At 46.8% G+C, this 20,000-nt stretch overlaps 1 non-coding gene and 2 pseudogenes across 1 annotated transcript; all 3 read left to right on the top strand.

Moving 5' to 3' along the window:
• Nucleotides 1-16,786: 16,786 nt before the first annotated feature.
• LOC148299128 (small subunit ribosomal RNA) lies at nt 16,787-18,726 on the top strand. The gene has a single exon (XR_015839119.1). It is a non-coding gene; the product is annotated as a small subunit ribosomal RNA (ribosomal RNA).
• Nucleotides 18,727-19,083: 357 nt separating this feature from the next.
• Nucleotides 19,084-19,245, top strand: LOC148299127 (5.8S ribosomal RNA; annotated as a pseudogene).
• A 337-nt stretch (nt 19,246-19,582) lies between these two features.
• Nucleotides 19,583-20,000, top strand: part of LOC148299126 (large subunit ribosomal RNA) — a 4,078-nt pseudogene continuing 3,660 nt past the window's right edge.

Here is a 20,000-nt window from a genome sequence, read left to right as displayed (position 1 = left end):
TATATATATATATATATATATATATATATATATATATATATATATATATATATATATATATATATATATATATATATATATATATATATATATATATAAATATTATATAAGGAGGGGTGAACGGCGGGAGTAGCTATGAACGGCTTAATGCCTCGCCGTCTGACATTCGTCGGGGAGTACGAGTGATTGTTTATTCATGTGAGAGATAACAGAGAGTCGGAGTGATGGATTATTTACAATAGATAATATTATTAATTGAATAAATCAATTAATCAATATAAGGTTATTAATGAGAAGGGTGAACGGCGGGAGTAGCTAAGATCGGCCTAAGGTTGCCGAATGCCTCGCCGTCTGACATTAATTCGACCCTCTCGATGGCTCGTCGGGAATGGCCCGGATCGAGCTCGCGACGCGGTCAAGCGGCCGCGCGTACCCCACACTGCGCGGGTACTACGAGTGGGAGTTAATATATAATATTATACGAGGAGTTATTAATACATAATATAACACAAGGAAGGGTGAACGGCGGGAGTAGCTATGATCAGCTTAAGGTTGCCAAATGCCTCGCCGTCTGACATTAATTCGACCCTCTCGATGGCTCGTCGGGAATGGCCCGGATCGAGCTCGCGACGCGGTCAAGCGGCCGCGCGTACCCCACACTGCGCGGGTACTACGAGTGGGAGTTAATATATAATATTATACGAGGAGTTATTAATACATAATATAACACAAGGAAGGGTGAACGGCGGGAGTAGCTATGATCAGCTTAAGGTTGCCAAATGCCTCGCCGTCTGACATTAATTCGACCCTCTCGATGGCTCGTCGGGAATGGCCCGGATCGAGCTCGCGACGCGGTCAAGCGGCCGCGCGTACCCCACACTGCGCGGGTACTACGAGTGGGAGTTAATATATAATATTATACGAGGATATTAATACATAATATAACACAAGGAAGGGTGAACGGCGGGAGTAGCTATGATCAGCTTAAGGTTGCCAAATGCCTCGCCGTCTGACATTAATTCGACCCTCTCGATGGCTCGTCGGGAATGGCCCGGATCGAGCTCGCGACGCGGTCAAGCGGCCGCGCGTACCCCACACTGCGCGGGTACTACGAGTGGGAGTTAATATATAATATTATACGAGGATATTAATACATAATATAACACAAGGAAGGGTGAACGGCGGGAGTAGCTATGATCAGCTTAAGGTTGCCAAATGCCTCGCCGTCTGACATTAATTCGACCCTCTCGATGGCTCGTCGGGAATGGCCCGGATCGAGCTCGCGACGCGGTCAAGCGGCCGCGCGTACCCCACACTGCGCGGGTACTACGAGTGGGAGTTAATATATAATATTATACGAGGAGTTATTAATATATAATATAACACAAGGAAGGGTGAACGGCGGGAGTAGCTATGATCAGCTTAAGGTTGCCAAATGCCTCGCCGTCTGACATTAATTCGACCCTCTCGATGGCTCGTCGGGAATGGCCCGGATCGAGCTCGCGACGCGGTCAAGCGGCCGCGCGTACCCCACACTGCGCGGGTACTACGAGTGGGAGTTAATATATAATATTATACGAGGAGTTATTAATACATAATATAACACAAGGAAGGGTGAACGGCGGGAGTAGCTATGATCAGCTTAAGGTTGCCAAATGCCTCGCCGTCTGACATTAATTCGACCCTCTCGATGGCTCGTCGGGAATGGCCCGGATCGAGCTCGCGACGCGGTCAAGCGGCCGCGCGTACCCCACACTGCGCGGGTACTACGAGTGGGAGTTAATATATAATATTATACGAGGATATTAATACATAATATAACACAAGGAAGGGTGAACGGCGGGAGTAGCTATGATCAGCTTAAGGTTGCCAAATGCCTCGCCGTCTGACATTAATTCGACCCTCTCGATGGCTCGTCGGACAAGGCCCGGATCGAGCTCTGAACGCGGTCAAGCGACGCCGACGCGCGGCAATCGCGAGGTACCCTACGCTGCGCGAGTACTACGAGTCGGAGTGTTTGTTCGTTTAGATAATGTATATATATATATATATATATATATATATATATATATATATATATATATATATATATATATATATATATATATATATATATATATAAAATATTATATAAGGAGGGTGAACGGCGGGAGTAGCTATGAACGGCTTAATGCCTCGCCGTCTGACATTCGTCGGGGAGTACGAGTGATTGTTTATTCATGTGAGAGATAACAGAGAGTCGGAGTGATGGATTATTTACAATAGATAATATTATTAATTGAATAAATTAATTAATCAATATAAGGTTATTAATGAGAAGGGTGAACGGCGGGAGTAGCTAAGATCGGCCTAAGGTTGCCGAATGCCTCGCCGTCTGACATTAATTCGACCCTCTCGATGGCTCGTCGGGAATGGCCCGGATCGAGCTCTCGACGCGGTCAAGCGGCCGCGCGTACCCCACACTGCGCGGGTACTACGAGTGGGAGTTAATATATAATATTATACGAGGAGTTATTAATACATAATATAACACAAGGAAGGGTGAACGGCGGGAGTAGCTATGAACGGCTTAATGCCTCGCCGTCTGACATTCGTCGGGGAGTACGAGTGATTGTTTATTCATGTGAGAGATAACAGAGAGTCGGAGTGATGGATTATTTACAATAGATAATATTATTAATTGAATAAATCAATTAATCAATATAAGGTTATTAATGAGAAGGGTGAACGGCGGGAGTAGCTAAGATCGGCCTAAGGTTGCCGAATGCCTCGCCGTCTGACATTAATTCGACCCTCTCGATGGCTCGTCGGGAATGGCCCGGATCGAGCTCGCGACGCGGTCAAGCGGCCGCGCGTACCCCACACTGCGCGGGTACTACGAGTGGGAGTTAATATATAATATTATACGAGGAGTTATTAATACATAATATAACACAAGGAAGGGTGAACGGCGGGAGTAGCTATGATCAGCTTAAGGTTGCCAAATGCCTCGCCGTCTGACATTAATTCGACCCTCTCGATGGCTCGTCGGGAATGGCCCGGATCGAGCTCGCGACGCGGTCAAGCGGCCGCGCGTACCCCACACTGCGCGGGTACTACGAGTGGGAGTTAATATATAATATTATACGAGGAGTTATTAATACATAATATAACACAAGGAAGGGTGAACGGCGGGAGTAGCTATGATCAGCTTAAGGTTGCCAAATGCCTCGCCGTCTGACATTAATTCGACCCTCTCGATGGCTCGTCGGACAAGGCCCGGATCGAGCTCTGAACGCGGTCAAGCGACGCCGACGCGCGGCAATCGCGAGTACCCTACGCTGCGCGAGTACTACGAGTCGGAGTGTTTGTTCGTTTAGATAATGTATATATATATATATATATATATATATATATATATATATATATATATATATATATATATATATATATATATATATATATATATATATATATATATATATATATATAAAATATTATATAAGGAGGGGTGAACGGCGGGAGTAGCTATGAACGGCTTAATGCCTCGCCGTCTGACATTCGTCGGGGAGTACGAGTGATTGTTTATTCATGTGAGAGATAACAGAGAGTCGGAGTGATGGATTATTTACAATAGATAATATTATTAATTGAATAAATCAATTAATCAATATAAGGTTATTAATGAGAAGGGTGAACGGCGGGAGTAGCTAAGATCGGCCTAAGGTTGCCGAATGCCTCGCCGTCTGACATTAATTCGACCCTCTCGATGGCTCGTCGGGAATGGCCCGGATCGAGCTCGCGACGCGGTCAAGCGGCCGCGCGTACCCCACACTGCGCGGGTACTACGAGTGGGAGTTAATATATAATATTATACGAGGAGTTATTAATACATAATATAACACAAGGAAGGGTGAACGGCGGGAGTAGCTATGATCAGCTTAAGGTTGCCAAATGCCTCGCCGTCTGACATTAATTCGACCCTCTCGATGGCTCGTCGGGAATGGCCCGGATCGAGCTCGCGACGCGGTCAAGCGGCCGCGCGTACCCCACACTGCGCGGGTACTACGAGTGGGAGTTAATATATAATATTATACGAGGAGTTATTAATACATAATATAACACAAGGAAGGGTGAACGGCGGGAGTAGCTATGATCAGCTTAAGGTTGCCAAATGCCTCGCCGTCTGACATTAATTCGACCCTCTCGATGGCTCGTCGGGAATGGCCCGGATCGAGCTCGCGACGCGGTCAAGCGGCCGCGCGTACCCCACACTGCGCGGGTACTACGAGTGGGAGTTAATATATAATATTATACGAGGATATTAATACATAATATAACACAAGGAAGGGTGAACGGCGGGAGTAGCTATGATCAGCTTAAGGTTGCCAAATGCCTCGCCGTCTGACATTAATTCGACCCTCTCGATGGCTCGTCGGGAATGGCCCGGATCGAGCTCGCGACGCGGTCAAGCGGCCGCGCGTACCCCACACTGCGCGGGTACTACGAGTGGGAGTTAATATATAATATTATACGAGGAGTTATTAATATATAATATAACACAAGGAAGGGTGAACGGCGGGAGTAGCTATGATCAGCTTAAGGTTGCCAAATGCCTCGCCGTCTGACATTAATTCGACCCTCTCGATGGCTCGTCGGGAATGGCCCGGATCGAGCTCGCGACGCGGTCAAGCGGCCGCGCGTACCCCACACTGCGCGGGTACTACGAGTGGGAGTTAATATATAATATTATACGAGGAGTTATTAATACATAATATAACACAAGGAAGGGTGAACGGCGGGAGTAGCTATGATCAGCTTAAGGTTGCCAAATGCCTCGCCGTCTGACATTAATTCGACCCTCTCGATGGCTCGTCGGACAAGGCCCGGATCGAGCTCTGAACGCGGTCAAGCGACGCCGACGCGCGGCAATCGCGAGTACCCTACGCTGCGCGAGTACTACGAGTCGGAGTGTTTGTTCGTTTAGATAATGTATATATATATATATATATATATATATATATATATATATATATATATATATATATATATATATATATATATATATATATATATATATATATATATATATATATATATATATATATAAATATTATATAAGGAGGGGTGAACGGCGGGAGTAGCTATGAACGGCTTAATGCCTCGCCGTCTGACATTCGTCGGGGAGTACGAGTGATTGTTTATTCATGTGAGAGATAACAGAGAGTCGGAGTGATGGATTATTTACAATAGATAATATTATTAATTGAATAAATCAATTAATCAATATAAGGTTATTAATGAGAAGGGTGAACGGCGGGAGTAGCTAAGATCGGCCTAAGGTTGCCGAATGCCTCGCCGTCTGACATTAATTCGACCCTCTCGATGGCTCGTCGGGAATGGCCCGGATCGAGCTCGCGACGCGGTCAAGCGGCCGCGCGTACCCCACACTGCGCGGGTACTACGAGTGGGAGTTAATATATAATATTATACGAGGAGTTATTAATACATAATATAACACAAGGAAGGGTGAACGGCGGGAGTAGCTATGATCAGCTTAAGGTTGCCAAATGCCTCGCCGTCTGACATTAATTCGACCCTCTCGATGGCTCGTCGGGAATGGCCCGGATCGAGCTCGCGACGCGGTCAAGCGGCCGCGCGTACCCCACACTGCGCGGGTACTACGAGTGGGAGTTAATATATAATATTATACGAGGAGTTATTAATACATAATATAACACAAGGAAGGGTGAACGGCGGGAGTAGCTATGATCAGCTTAAGGTTGCCAAATGCCTCGCCGTCTGACATTAATTCGACCCTCTCGATGGCTCGTCGGGAATGGCCCGGATCGAGCTCGCGACGCGGTCAAGCGGCCGCGCGTACCCCACACTGCGCGGGTACTACGAGTGGGAGTTAATATATAATATTATACGAGGATATTAATACATAATATAACACAAGGAAGGGTGAACGGCGGGAGTAGCTATGATCAGCTTAAGGTTGCCAAATGCCTCGCCGTCTGACATTAATTCGACCCTCTCGATGGCTCGTCGGGAATGGCCCGGATCGAGCTCGCGACGCGGTCAAGCGGCCGCGCGTACCCCACACTGCGCGGGTACTACGAGTGGGAGTTAATATATAATATTATACGAGGAGTTATTAATATATAATATAACACAAGGAAGGGTGAACGGCGGGAGTAGCTATGATCAGCTTAAGGTTGCCAAATGCCTCGCCGTCTGACATTAATTCGACCCTCTCGATGGCTCGTCGGGAATGGCCCGGATCGAGCTCGCGACGCGGTCAAGCGGCCGCGCGTACCCCACACTGCGCGGGTACTACGAGTGGGAGTTAATATATAATATTATACGAGGAGTTATTAATACATAATATAACACAAGGAAGGGTGAACGGCGGGAGTAGCTATGATCAGCTTAAGGTTGCCAAATGCCTCGCCGTCTGACATTAATTCGACCCTCTCGATGGCTCGTCGGACAAGGCCCGGATCGAGCTCTGAACGCGGTCAAGCGACGCCGACGCGCGGCAATCGCGAGTACCCTACGCTGCGCGAGTACTACGAGTCGGAGTGTTTGTTCGTTTAGATAATGTATATATATATATATATATATATATATATATATATATATATATATATATATATATATATATATATATATATATATATATATATATATATATATATATATATATATATATATATATATATATATATATATAAATATTATATAAGGAGGGGTGAACGGCGGGAGTAGCTATGAACGGCTTAATGCCTCGCCGTCTGACATTCGTCGGGGAGTACGAGTGATTGTTTATTCATGTGAGAGATAACAGAGAGTCGGAGTGATGGATTATTTACAATAGATAATATTATTAATTGAATAAATTAATTAATCAATATAAGGTTATTAATGAGAAGGGTGAACGGCGGGAGTAGCTAAGATCGGCCTAAGGTTGCCGAATGCCTCGCCGTCTGACATTAATTCGACCCTCTCGATGGCTCGTCGGGAATGGCCCGGATCGAGCTCGCGACGCGGTCAAGCGGCCGCGCGTACCCCACACTGCGCGGGTACTACGAGTGGGAGTTAATATATAATATTATACGAGGAGTTATTAATACATAATATAACACAAGGAAGGGTGAACGGCGGGAGTAGCTATGATCAGCTTAAGGTTGCCAAATGCCTCGCCGTCTGACATTAATTCGACCCTCTCGATGGCTCGTCGGGAATGGCCCGGATCGAGCTCGCGACGCGGTCAAGCGGCCGCGCGTACCCCACACTGCGCGGGTACTACGAGTGGGAGTTAATATATAATATTATACGAGGATATTAATACATAATATAACACAAGGAAGGGTGAACGGCGGGAGTAGCTATGATCAGCTTAAGGTTGCCAAATGCCTCGCCGTCTGACATTAATTCGACCCTCTCGATGGCTCGTCGGACAAGGCCCGGATCGAGCTCTGAACGCGGTCAAGCGACGCCGACGCGCGGCAATCGCGAGTACCCTACGCTGCGCGAGTACTACGAGTCGGAGTGTTTGTTCGTTTAGATAATGTATATATATATATATATATATATATATATATATATATATATATATATATATATATATATATATATATATATATATATATATATATAATATTATATAAGGAGGGGTGAACGGCGGGAGTAGCTATGAACGGCTTAATGCCTCGCCGTCTGACATTCGTCGGGGAGTACGAGTGATTGTTTATTCATGTGAGAGATAACAGAGAGTCGGAGTGATGGATTATTTACAATAGATAATATTATTAATTGAATAAATCAATTAATCAATATAAGGTTATTAATGAGAAGGGTGAACGGCGGGAGTAGCTAAGATCGGCCTAAGGTTGCCGAATGCCTCGCCGTCTGACATTAATTCGACCCTCTCGATGGCTCGTCGGGAATGGCCCGGATCGAGCTCGCGACGCGGTCAAGCGGCCGCGCGTACCCCACACTGCGCGGGTACTACGAGTGGGAGTTAATATATAATATTATACGAGGAGTTATTAATACATAATATAACACAAGGAAGGGTGAACGGCGGGAGTAGCTATGATCAGCTTAAGGTTGCCAAATGCCTCGCCGTCTGACATTAATTCGACCCTCTCGATGGCTCGTCGGGAATGGCCCGGATCGAGCTCGCGACGCGGTCAAGCGGCCGCGCGTACCCCACACTGCGCGGGTACTACGAGTGGGAGTTAATATATAATATTATACGAGGATATTAATACATAATATAACACAAGGAAGGGTGAACGGCGGGAGTAGCTATGATCAACTTAAATGCCTCGCCGTCTGACATTAATTCGACCCTCTCGATGGCTCGTCGGGAATGGCCCGGATCGAGCTCGCGACGCGGTCAAGCGGCCGCGCGTACCCCACACTGCGCGGGTACTACGAGTGGGAGTTAATATATAATATTATACGAGGAGTTATTAATACATAATATAACACAAGGAAGGGTGAACGGCGGGAGTAGCTATGATCAGCTTAAGGTTGCCAAATGCCTCGCCGTCTGACATTAATTCGACCCTCTCGATGGCTCGTCGGACAAGGCCCGGATCGAGCTCTGAACGCGGTCAAGCGACGCCGACGCGCGGCAATCGCGAGTACCCTACGCTGCGCGAGTACTACGAGTCGGAGTGTTTGTTCGTTTAGATAATGTATATATATATATATATATATATATATATATATATATATATATATATATATATATATATATATATATATATATATATATATATATATATATATATAATATTATATAAGGAGGGGTGAACGGCGGGAGTAGCTATGAACGGCTTAATGCCTCGCCGTCTGACATTCGTCGGGGAGTACGAGTGATTGTTTATTCATGTGAGAGATAACAGAGAGTCTGATGGATTATTTACAATAGATAATATTATTAATTGAATAAATCAATTAATCAATATAAGGTTATTAATGAGAAGGGTGAACGGCGGGAGTAGCTAAGATCGGCCTAAGGTTGCCGAATGCCTCGCCGTCTGACATTAATTCGACCCTCTCGATGGCTCGTCGGGAATGGCCCGGATCGAGCTCGCGACGCGGTCAAGCGGCCGCGCGTACCCCACACTGCGCGGGTACTACGAGTGGGAGTTAATATATAATATTATACGAGGAGTTATTAATACATAATATAACACAAGGAAGGGTGAACGGCGGGAGTAGCTATGATCAGCTTAAGGTTGCCAAATGCCTCGCCGTCTGACATTAATTCGACCCTCTCGATGGCTCGTCGGGAATGGCCCGGATCGAGCTCGCGACGCGGTCAAGCGGCCGCGCGTACCCCACACTGCGCGGGTACTACGAGTGGGAGTTAATATATAATATTATACGAGGAGTTATTAATACATAATATAACACAAGGAAGGGTGAACGGCGGGAGTAGCTATGATCAGCTTAAGGTTGCCAAATGCCTCGCCGTCTAACATTAATTCGACCCTCTCGATGGCTCGTCGGGAATGGCCCGGATCGAGCTCGCGACGCGGTCAAGCGGCCGCGCGTACCCCACACTGCGCGGGTACTACGAGTGGGAGTTAATATATAATATTATACGAGGATATTAATACATAATATAACACAAGGAAGGGTGAACGGCGGGAGTAGCTATGATCAGCTTAAGGTTGCCAAATGCCTCGCCGTCTGACATTAATTCGACCCTCTCGATGGCTCGTCGGGAATGGCCCGGATCGAGCTCGCGACGCGGTCAAGCGGCCGCGCGTACCCCACACTGCGCGGGTACTACGAGTGGGAGTTAATATATAATATTATACGAGGAGTTATTAATATATAATATAACACAAGGAAGGGTGAACGGCGGGAGTAGCTATGATCAGCTTAAGGTTGCCAAATGCCTCGCCGTCTGACATTAATTCGACCCTCTCGATGGCTCGTCGGGAATGGCCCGGATCGAGCTCGCGACGCGGTCAAGCGGCCGCGCGTACCCCACACTGCGCGGGTACTACGAGTGGGAGTTAATATATAATATTATACGAGGAGTTATTAATACATAATATAACACAAGGAAGGGTGAACGGCGGGAGTAGCTATGATCAGCTTAAGGTTGCCAAATGCCTCGCCGTCTGACATTAATTCGACCCTCTCGATGGCTCGTCGGACAAGGCCCGGATCGAGCTCTGAACGCGGTCAAGCGACGCCGACGCGCGGCAATCGCGAGTACCCTACGCTGCGCGAGTACTACGAGTCGGAGTGTTTGTTCGTTTAGATAATGTATATATATATATATATATATATATATATATATATATATATATATATATATATATATATATATATATATATATATATATATATATATATATATATATATATATATATATATATATATATATATATATAAAATATTATATAAGGAGGGGTGAACGGCGGGAGTAGCTATGAACGGCTTAATGCCTCGCCGTCTGACATTCGTCGGGGAGTACGAGTGATTGTTTATTCATGTGAGAGATAACAGAGAGTCGGAGTGATGGATTATTTACAATAGATAATATTATTAATTGAATAAATTAATTAATCAATATAAGGTTATTAATGAGAAGGGTGAACGGCGGGAGTAGCTAAGATCGGCCTAAGGTTGCCAAATGCCTCGCCGTCTGACATTAATTCGACCCTCTCGATGGCTCGTCGGGAATGGCCCGGATCGAGCTCGCGACGCGGTCAAGCGGCCGCGCGTACCCCACACTGCGCGGGTACTACGAGTGGGAGTTAATATATAATATTATACGAGGATATTAATACATAATATAACACAAGGAAGGGTGAACGGCGGGAGTAGCTATGATCAGCTTAAGGTTGCCAAATGCCTCGCCGTCTGACATTAATTCGACCCTCTCGATGGCTCGTCGGACAAGGCCCGGATCGAGCTCTGAACGCGGTCAAGCGACGCCGACGCGCGGCAATCGCGAGTACCCTACGCTGCGCGAGTACTACGAGTCGGAGTGTTTGTTCGTTTAGATAATGTATATATATATATATATATATATATATATATATATATATATATATATATATATATATATATATATATATATATATATATATATATATATAAAATATTATATAAGGAGGGGTGAACGGCGGGAGTAGCTATGAACGGCTTAATGCCTCGCCGTCTGACATTCGTCGGGGAGTACGAGTGATTGTTTATTCATGTGAGAGATAACAGAGAGTCGGAGTGATGGATTATTTACAATAGATAATATTATTAATTGAATAAATTAATTAATCAATATAAGGTTATTAATGAGAAGGGTGAACGGCGGGAGTAGCTAAGATCGGCCTAAGGTTGCCGAATGCCTCGCCGTCTGACATTAATTCGACCCTCTCGATGGCTCGTCGGGAATGGCCCGGATCGAGCTCTCGACGCGGTCAAGCGGCCGCGCGTACCCCACACTGCGCGGGTACTACGAGTGGGAGTTAATATATAATATTATACGAGGAGTTATTAATACATAATATAACACAAGGAAGGGTGAACGGCGGGAGTAGCTATGAACGGCTTAATGCCTCGCCGTCTGACATTCGTCGGGGAGTACGAGTGATTGTTTATTCATGTGAGAGATAACAGAGAGTCGGAGTGATGGATTATTTACAATAGATAATATTATTAATTGAATAAATCAATTAATCAATATAAGGTTATTAATGAGAAGGGTGAACGGCGGGAGTAGCTAAGATCGGCCTAAGGTTGCCGAATGCCTCGCCGTCTGACATTAATTCGACCCTCTCGATGGCTCGTCGGGAATGGCCCGGATCGAGCTCGCGACGCGGTCAAGCGGCCGCGCGTACCCCACACTGCGCGGGTACTACGAGTGGGAGTTAATATATAATATTATACGAGGAGTTATTAATACATAATATAACACAAGGAAGGGTGAACGGCGGGAGTAGCTATGATCAGCTTAAGGTTGCCAAATGCCTCGCCGTCTGACATTAATTCGACCCTCTCGATGGCTCGTCGGGAATGGCCCGGATCGAGCTCGCGACGCGGTCAAGCGGCCGCGCGTACCCCACACTGCGCGGGTACTACGAGTGGGAGTTAATATATAATATTATACGAGGAGTTATTAATACATAATATAACACAAGGAAGGGTGAACGGCGGGAGTAGCTATGATCAGCTTAAGGTTGCCAAATGCCTCGCCGTCTGACATTAATTCGACCCTCTCGATGGCTCGTCGGACAAGGCCCGGATCGAGCTCTGAACGCGGTCAAGCGACGCCGACGCGCGGCAATCGCGAGTACCCTACGCTGCGCGAGTACTACGAGTCGGAGTGTTTGTTCGTTTAGATAATGTATATATATATATATATATATATATATATATATATATATATATATATATATATATATATATATATATATATATATATATATATATATATATATATATATAAATATTATATAAGGAGGGGTGAACGGCGGGAGTAGCTATGAACGGCTTAATGCCTCGCCGTCTGACATTCGTCGGGGAGTACGAGTGATTGTTTATTCATGTGAGAGATAACAGAGAGTCGGAGTGATGGATTATTTACAATAGATAATATTATTAATTGAATAAATCAATTAATCAATATAAGGTTATTAATGAGAAGGGTGAACGGCGGGAGTAGCTAAGATCGGCCTAAGGTTGCCGAATGCCTCGCCGTCTGACATTAATTCGACCCTCTCGATGGCTCGTCGGGAATGGCCCGGATCGAGCTCGCGACGCGGTCAAGCGGCCGCGCGTACCCCACACTGCGCGGGTACTACGAGTGGGAGTTAATATATAATATTATACGAGGAGTTATTAATACATAATATAACACAAGGAAGGGTGAACGGCGGGAGTAGCTATGATCAGCTTAAGGTTGCCAAATGCCTCGCCGTCTGACATTAATTCGACCCTCTCGATGGCTCGTCGGACAAGGCCCGGATCGAGCTCTGAACGCGGTCAAGCGACGCCGACGCGCGGCAATCGCGAGTACCCTACGCTGCGCGAGTACTACGAGTCGGAGTGTTTGTTCGTTTAGATAATGTATATATATATATATATATATATATATATATATATATATATATATATATATATATATATATATATATATATATATATAAAATATTATATAAGGAGGGGTGAACGGCGGGAGTAGCTATGAACGGCTTAATGCCTCGCCGTCTGACATTCGTCGGGGAGTACGAGTGATTGTTTATTCATGTGAGAGATAACAGAGAGTCGGAGTGATGGATTATTTACAATAGATAATATTATTAATTGAATAAATTAATTAATCAATATAAGGTTATTAATGAGAAGGGTGAACGGCGGGAGTAGCTAAGATCGGCCTAAGGTTGCCGAATGCCTCGCCGTCTGACATTAATTCGACCCTCTCGATGGCTCGTCGGGAATGGCCCGGATCGAGCTCGCGACGCGGTCAAGCGGCCGCGCGTACCCCACACTGCGCGGGTACTACGAGTGGGAGTTAATATATAATATTATACGAGGAGTTATTAATACATAATATAACACAAGGAAGGGTGAACGGCGGGAGTAGCTATGATCAGCTTAAGGTTGCCAAATGCCTCGCCGTCTGACATTAATTCGACCCTCTCGATGGCTCGTCGGGAATGGCCCGGATCGAGCTCGCGACGCGGTCAAGCGGCCGCGCGTACCCCACACTGCGCGGGTACTACGAGTGGGAGTTAATATATAATATTATACGAGGATATTAATACATAATATAACACAAGGAAGGGTGAACGGCGGGAGTAGCTATGATCAACTTAAGGTTGCCAAATGCCTCGCCGTCTGACATTAATTCGACCCTCTCGATGGCTCGTCGGGAATGGCCCGGATCGAGCTCGCGACGCGGTCAAGCGGCCGCGCGTACCCCACACTGCGCGGGTACTACGAGTGGGAGTTAATATATAATATTATACGAGGAGTTATTAATACATAATATAACACAAGGAAGGGTGAACGGCGGGAGTAGCTATGATCAGCTTAAATGCCTCGCCGTCTGACATTAATTCGACCCTCTCGATGGCTCGTCGGGAATGGCCCGGATCGAGCTCGCGACGCGGTCAAGCGGCCGCGCGTACCCCACACTGCGCGGGTACTACGAGTGGGAGTTAATATATAATATTATACGAGGAGTTATTAATACATAATATAACACAAGGAAGGGTGAACGGCGGGAGTAGCTATGATCAGCTTAAGGTTGCCAAATGCCTCGCCGTCTGACATTAATTCGACCCTCTCGATGGCTCGTCGGACAAGGCCCGGATCGAGCTCTGAACGCGGTCAAGCGACGCCGACGCGCGGCAATCGCGAGTACCCTACGCTGCGCGAGTACTACGAGTCGGAGTGTTTGTTCGTTTAGATAATGTATATATATATATATATATATATATATATATATATATATATATATATATATATATATATATATATATATATATATATATATATATATATATATATATATATATATATATATATATATATATATATATATATATATATATAAAATATTATATAAGGAGGGGTGAACGGCGGGAGTAGCTATGAACGGCTTAATGCCTCGCCGTCTGACATTCGTCGGGGAGTACGAGTGATTGTTTATTCATGTGAGAGATAACAGAGAGTCGGAGTGATGGATTATTTACAATAGATAATATTATTAATTGAATAAATTAATTAATCAATATAAGGTTATTAATGAGAAGGGTGAACCGCGGGAGTAGCTATGATCGGCCTAAGGTTGCCAAATGCCTCGCCGTCTGACATTAATTCGACCCTCTCGATGGCTCGTCGGGAATGGCCCGGATCGAGCTCGTGACGCGGTCAAGCGGCCGCGCGTACCCCACACTGCGCGGGTACTACGAGTGGGAGTTAATATATAATATTATACGAGGAGTTATTAATACATAATATAACACAAGGAAGGGTGAACGGCGGGAGTAGCTATGATCAGCTTAAGGTTGCCAAATGCCTCGCCGTCTGACATTAATTCGACCCTCTCGATGGCTCGTCGGACAAGGCCCGGATCGAGCTCTGAACGCGGTCAAGCGACGCCGACGCGCGGCAATCGCGAATATATATATATATATATATTATGATGAAGATGGAGAGGAAGAAGAAGTAGAAGAAAAGTAGTAGAAGAAGAAGAAGAAGAATAATAATAATAATGATAACAAAACTAATAATCATAATAGTTATGATAATACTGATAACAATGATTATAATAATAAGAAGAAGAAGAAGAAGAAGAAGAGGAAGAAGAAGAAGAAGAAGAATAGTTATCATAATAATAGTAGTAATAGTAATAATAATAATAATAATTTCGTAAGATGAAGAAAAAGAAGAAGAAGAAGAACAAGAGCAAGAAGAAGAAGAGGAAGAAGAGGAAGTCGAAGAAGAGGTATAGGACCACGAAGAATAGAAGAAGAAGAAGAAGAAGAAGAAGTAGGAGAAAAGTAGAAGAAGAAGAAGAAGAATAATAATAATAATAATAACAAAACTAATAATCATAATAGTTATGACAATACTGAATAATAAGAGGAAGAAGAAGAAGAAGAAGAAGAAGAAGAAGGAGAAGAAGAAGAAGAAGAGTTATCATAACAATAGTAGTAATAGTTAAAATAATAATAATTTCGTAAGAAGAAGAAAAAGAAGAAGAAGAAGAAGAAGAACAAGAGCAAGAAGAAGAAGAGGAAGAAGAGGAAGTCGAAGAAGAATAGAATAGAATAGAAGAAGAAGACGATTAAGACGAAAAGTAGACGACGAAGAATAGAAGAAGAAGAAGAAGAAGAAGAAGAAGGATGATAATAATAATAATAATAATAATAATAATAATAATAATAATAACAAAACTAATAATCATGATAGTTACGATAATAATGATAACAATGATTATAATGATAAGGAGAAGGAGAAGAAGAAGAAGAGGATGAATACTTTTTAAAAAAATATATATATCTGCGTGTACACGCATCGACGTGTAAAAAATATGTATATATATTCGTAACGTGTATCCGCTATCGAAACGAAAATCGTGTAGAGAGAAGTGAAAAAAATTATGCGCGCCGACCATCTGGACTCGATCACTCGCCGTACCCCGCGCGGGAGTTACGCTAAGCCCGAATCCGCGCACCCGCCTCGGTCTAGTCGCTCTCGGGGCCGGGGCCGGCGAGACCGGGCCGCCGCGGTACTGTATGCGCGTCCGTAGTGGCGCGCTGATTTGCACAGCGTTCGCAAACCGCGGCGGCCCATCTGTCGGTCGCGTCGGCGGTACATTTGCGAAACTCGACGCGGCGTTCGCCTTCTGGCTTCGCCGGCGCCCGTGTCTCATCTCTGGAGTTCCGCGCGAGTAGAACTTGACCAAGAAATGAAAAAGAGTACGGTCGGAGGAGGTAACTCCCCGGCCACACCGTTGCCTCACGGCTCACGGCGTACGCGTTTTACGAATGGGAATTCATAATTTAGGCGACGACGACGCACTCCGTGTGATCGATCCCCGCCTGCTCTCCCCGCTCGGCTCTTCGAGCAAGAGAACCACCGCAGCGGCAAGGCAGAGTAACAACAATACACATGCCCGATAATGAGCAAATTGTTCTTTTATCGACGGAGTGTGAGTGTCACAGAGCGTGGCGCGGCGGGTGACTCCGCCGCGCGCGAACACGCCGTGTCCGAGCAGTGTCTCTCGGTTACGCAGCTAACCCGAAGAACAGCTCCCTGGTTGATCCTGCCAGTAATCATATGCTTGTCTCAAAGACTAAGCCATGCAAGTCTCAGTAAAAGCCGAATTAAGGTGAAACCGCGAATGGCTCAATATATCAGTTTTGGTTCCTTAGATCGTACACGGTTACTTGGATAACTGTGGCAATTCTAGAGCTAATACATGCAAACGAGGTCCTGACCGGCAACGGGAGGGATGCTTTTATTAGATCAAAAACCAATCGGCGGCGGGGTTCGCGCCCCGTCCGTCGCCATTCGAGATGACTCTAGATAACTTTGAGCTGATCGCACGGTCTAGCACCGGCGACGCATCTTTCAAATGTCTGCCTTATCAACTGTCGATGGTAGTTTATGCGACTACCATGGTTGTCACGGGTAACGGGGAATCAGGGTTCGATTCCGGAGAGGGAGCCTGAGAAACGGCTACCACATCCACGGAAGGCAGCAGGCGCGCAAATTACCCACTCCCGGCACGGGGAGGTAGTGACGAAAAATAACGATACGGGACTCGTCCGAGGCCTCGTGATCGGAATGATTACACTTTAAATCCTTTAACGAGGATCCATTGGAGGGCAAGTCTGGTGCCAGCAGCCGCGGTAATTCCAGCTCCAATAGCATATACTAAAGTTGTTGCGGTTAAAAAGCTCGTAGTTGAAATTGTGTCCTGCGGTGTCGGTCTACCGAATGCGGTACGACAGGCACGTCTGCGGGGCTTCTCGCCGGTGCGTCCACCGCCGGTGTGTCGCGGTCGTCCTCACGGTCGGCCGCGCGCCGAGGCGGGCCGTCGCGGCTGTTTACTTTGAACAAATTAGAGTGCTCAAAGCGGGCTAACACTTGCCTGAATATTGTACGCATGGAATAATAGAATAGGACCTCGGTTCTGTTTTGTTGGCTTTCTGATACCAGAGGTAATGATTAATAGGGACAACTGGGGGCATTCGTATTGCGACGTTAGAGGTGAAATTCTTGGATCGTCGCAAGACGGACTAAAGCGAAAGCATTTGCCAAAGGTGTTTTCATTAATCAAGAACGAAAGTTAGAGGTTCGAAGGCGATTAGATACCGCTGTAGTTCTAACCATAAATGATGCCAGCCAGCGATCCGCCGAAGTTTCATAATTTTAACCCGGTGGGCAGCTCCCGGGAAACCAAAGCTTTCGGGCTCCGGGGGGAGTATGGTTGCAAAGCTGAAACTTAAAGGAATTGACGGAAGGGCACCACCAGGAGTGGAGCCTGCGGCTTAATTCGACTCAACACGGGAAAACTCACCAGGCCCGGACACTGGAAGGATTGACGGATTAACAGCTCTTTCTCGATTCGGTGGGTGGTGGTGCATGGCCGCTCTTAGTTGGTGGAGCGATTTGTCAGGTTAATTCCGGTAACGAACGTAACTCTAGCCTATTAAATAGACGTGCAACCGGTATCACGAGGGTCCGCGTGCGCGCGTTCCGCGGCGCTCGCGTCGCGTGCGTGCGTCTCGCGGTCTTCACTACCGGCGTACAATGAAAATCTTCTTAGAGGGACCGGCGGTATATATAGCCGCACGAGATTGAGCAATAGCAGGTCTGTGATGCCCTTAGATGTCCTGGGCCGCACGCGCGCTACACTGAAGGGATCAGCGTGTCCTCCTTGGCCTAACGGCCCGGGTAACCCGATGAAACCCCTTCGTGATAGGGATTGGGGTTTGCAATTCTCCCCCATGAACGAGGAATTCCTAGTAAAAGCGAGTCACCAGCTCGCGTTGATTGCGTCCCTGCCCTTTGTACACACCGCCCGTCGCTACTACCGATGGATGATTTGGTGAGGTCTTCGGACTGGTGCGCGGAAGCTCGTCTCGGGCGTCCGACGCGTCGGAAAGTTTGACCGAATTTGATCATTTAGAGGAAGTAAAAGTCGTAACAAGGTTTCCGTAGGTGAACCTGCGGAAGGATCATTTCCTGTGTAATAATATATTTTGTAATATATATACATACTTGTATGTAAAATACACGAATCACGATGCGCGGCCGAGAGCCCGACATCGCTGCGGCGGAGATCGCCCTAGGGCGCCGCCGCGAACCGCGGACCCGCCGGCGTCGCGGGACGGCTCTCTCGATCCTGACGGGTCGGGGGACCGCGCCCGCGTCCGGTCGCGATTTAGTGATGCGCGTGTGCGTGTGCGCGCGCGCATCACCATTAAGGTTGCTATTTTTTGTTGTTTTGATCTTCTAAGGTCAGTTTGCGCTCGCGCGAACACCCAAAACGCGACGGATAAACAAGTGAACGAATGACAATTTTAAAATTGTACAATTATTACCCTGAACGGCGGATCACTCGGCTCGTGGGTCGATGAAGAACGCAGCTAAATGCGCGTCAGAGTGTGAACTGCAGGACACATGAGCATCGACATTTCGAACGCACATTGCGGTCCGAGCAAGACGTAGTTTGTCCACGGACCACTCCTGTTTGAGGGTCGCGCACGCAATGCGACCAGACTTCGCCGCGGAGTCTCTCACCCTCGTCCGCGAGGGGGGGGGGCCCCGGCGAGCGCGCTGCCGGCGTCGCCCGCGCCGCCCGACCCGCTCCGGCGGTCGGCGCGCGCGCGGGCGTCCGGTCAAATGTGTGACGAATTTCGAGCGCGCGGCCGGGACGCTAACGCGTGTCCGGGGGCTAGCGACGACGCTGTGAAACCGCGATCGATCCTTTTGCGATCTTCGCGGGGCGATCCTCGCGCCCTCGACGCGGTCCCGCCGCCGCGCGCCTCTGTCTGTCTGTATTATTTATATATAATATAAAAATTATCTTTCTGTCGTCGACCTCAAATCAGGAGAGATCACCCGCCGAACTTAAGCATATCAGTAAGCGGAGGAAAAGAAACTAACGAGGATTCCCCGAGTAGCGGCGAGCGAAACGGGAAGAGCCCAGCGCTGAATCCTGCGGCCCAGGCGGGCCGCCGGGAAATGTAGCGTTAGGGAGGAGAGTAATATATACACGCGCGGTCATTAGTCACGGCTGCCTGTCCAAGTTCATCTTGAACGGGGCCCGCTTACCCGCAGAGGGTGCCAGGCCCGTAGCGACGGTAGCCGGCCGCGACGGTCTCTCTCCCCAGAGTCGGGTTGCTTGAGAGTGCAGCCCTAAGTGGGTGGTAAACTCCATCTAAGGCTAAATACTACCACGAGACCGATAGCGAACAAGTACCGTGAGGGAAAGTTGAAAAGAACTTTGAAGAGA

Source organism: Brachycentrus maculatus, unplaced genomic scaffold, assembly GCF_059751285.1.
Source record: "Brachycentrus maculatus isolate JH-2025_06_01 unplaced genomic scaffold, ASM5975128v1 h1tg001317l, whole genome shotgun sequence".
In the NCBI taxonomy this organism is placed as follows: domain Eukaryota; kingdom Metazoa; phylum Arthropoda; class Insecta; order Trichoptera; family Brachycentridae; genus Brachycentrus; species Brachycentrus maculatus.
This window is presented reverse-complemented; position numbering and strand designations above follow the sequence as displayed.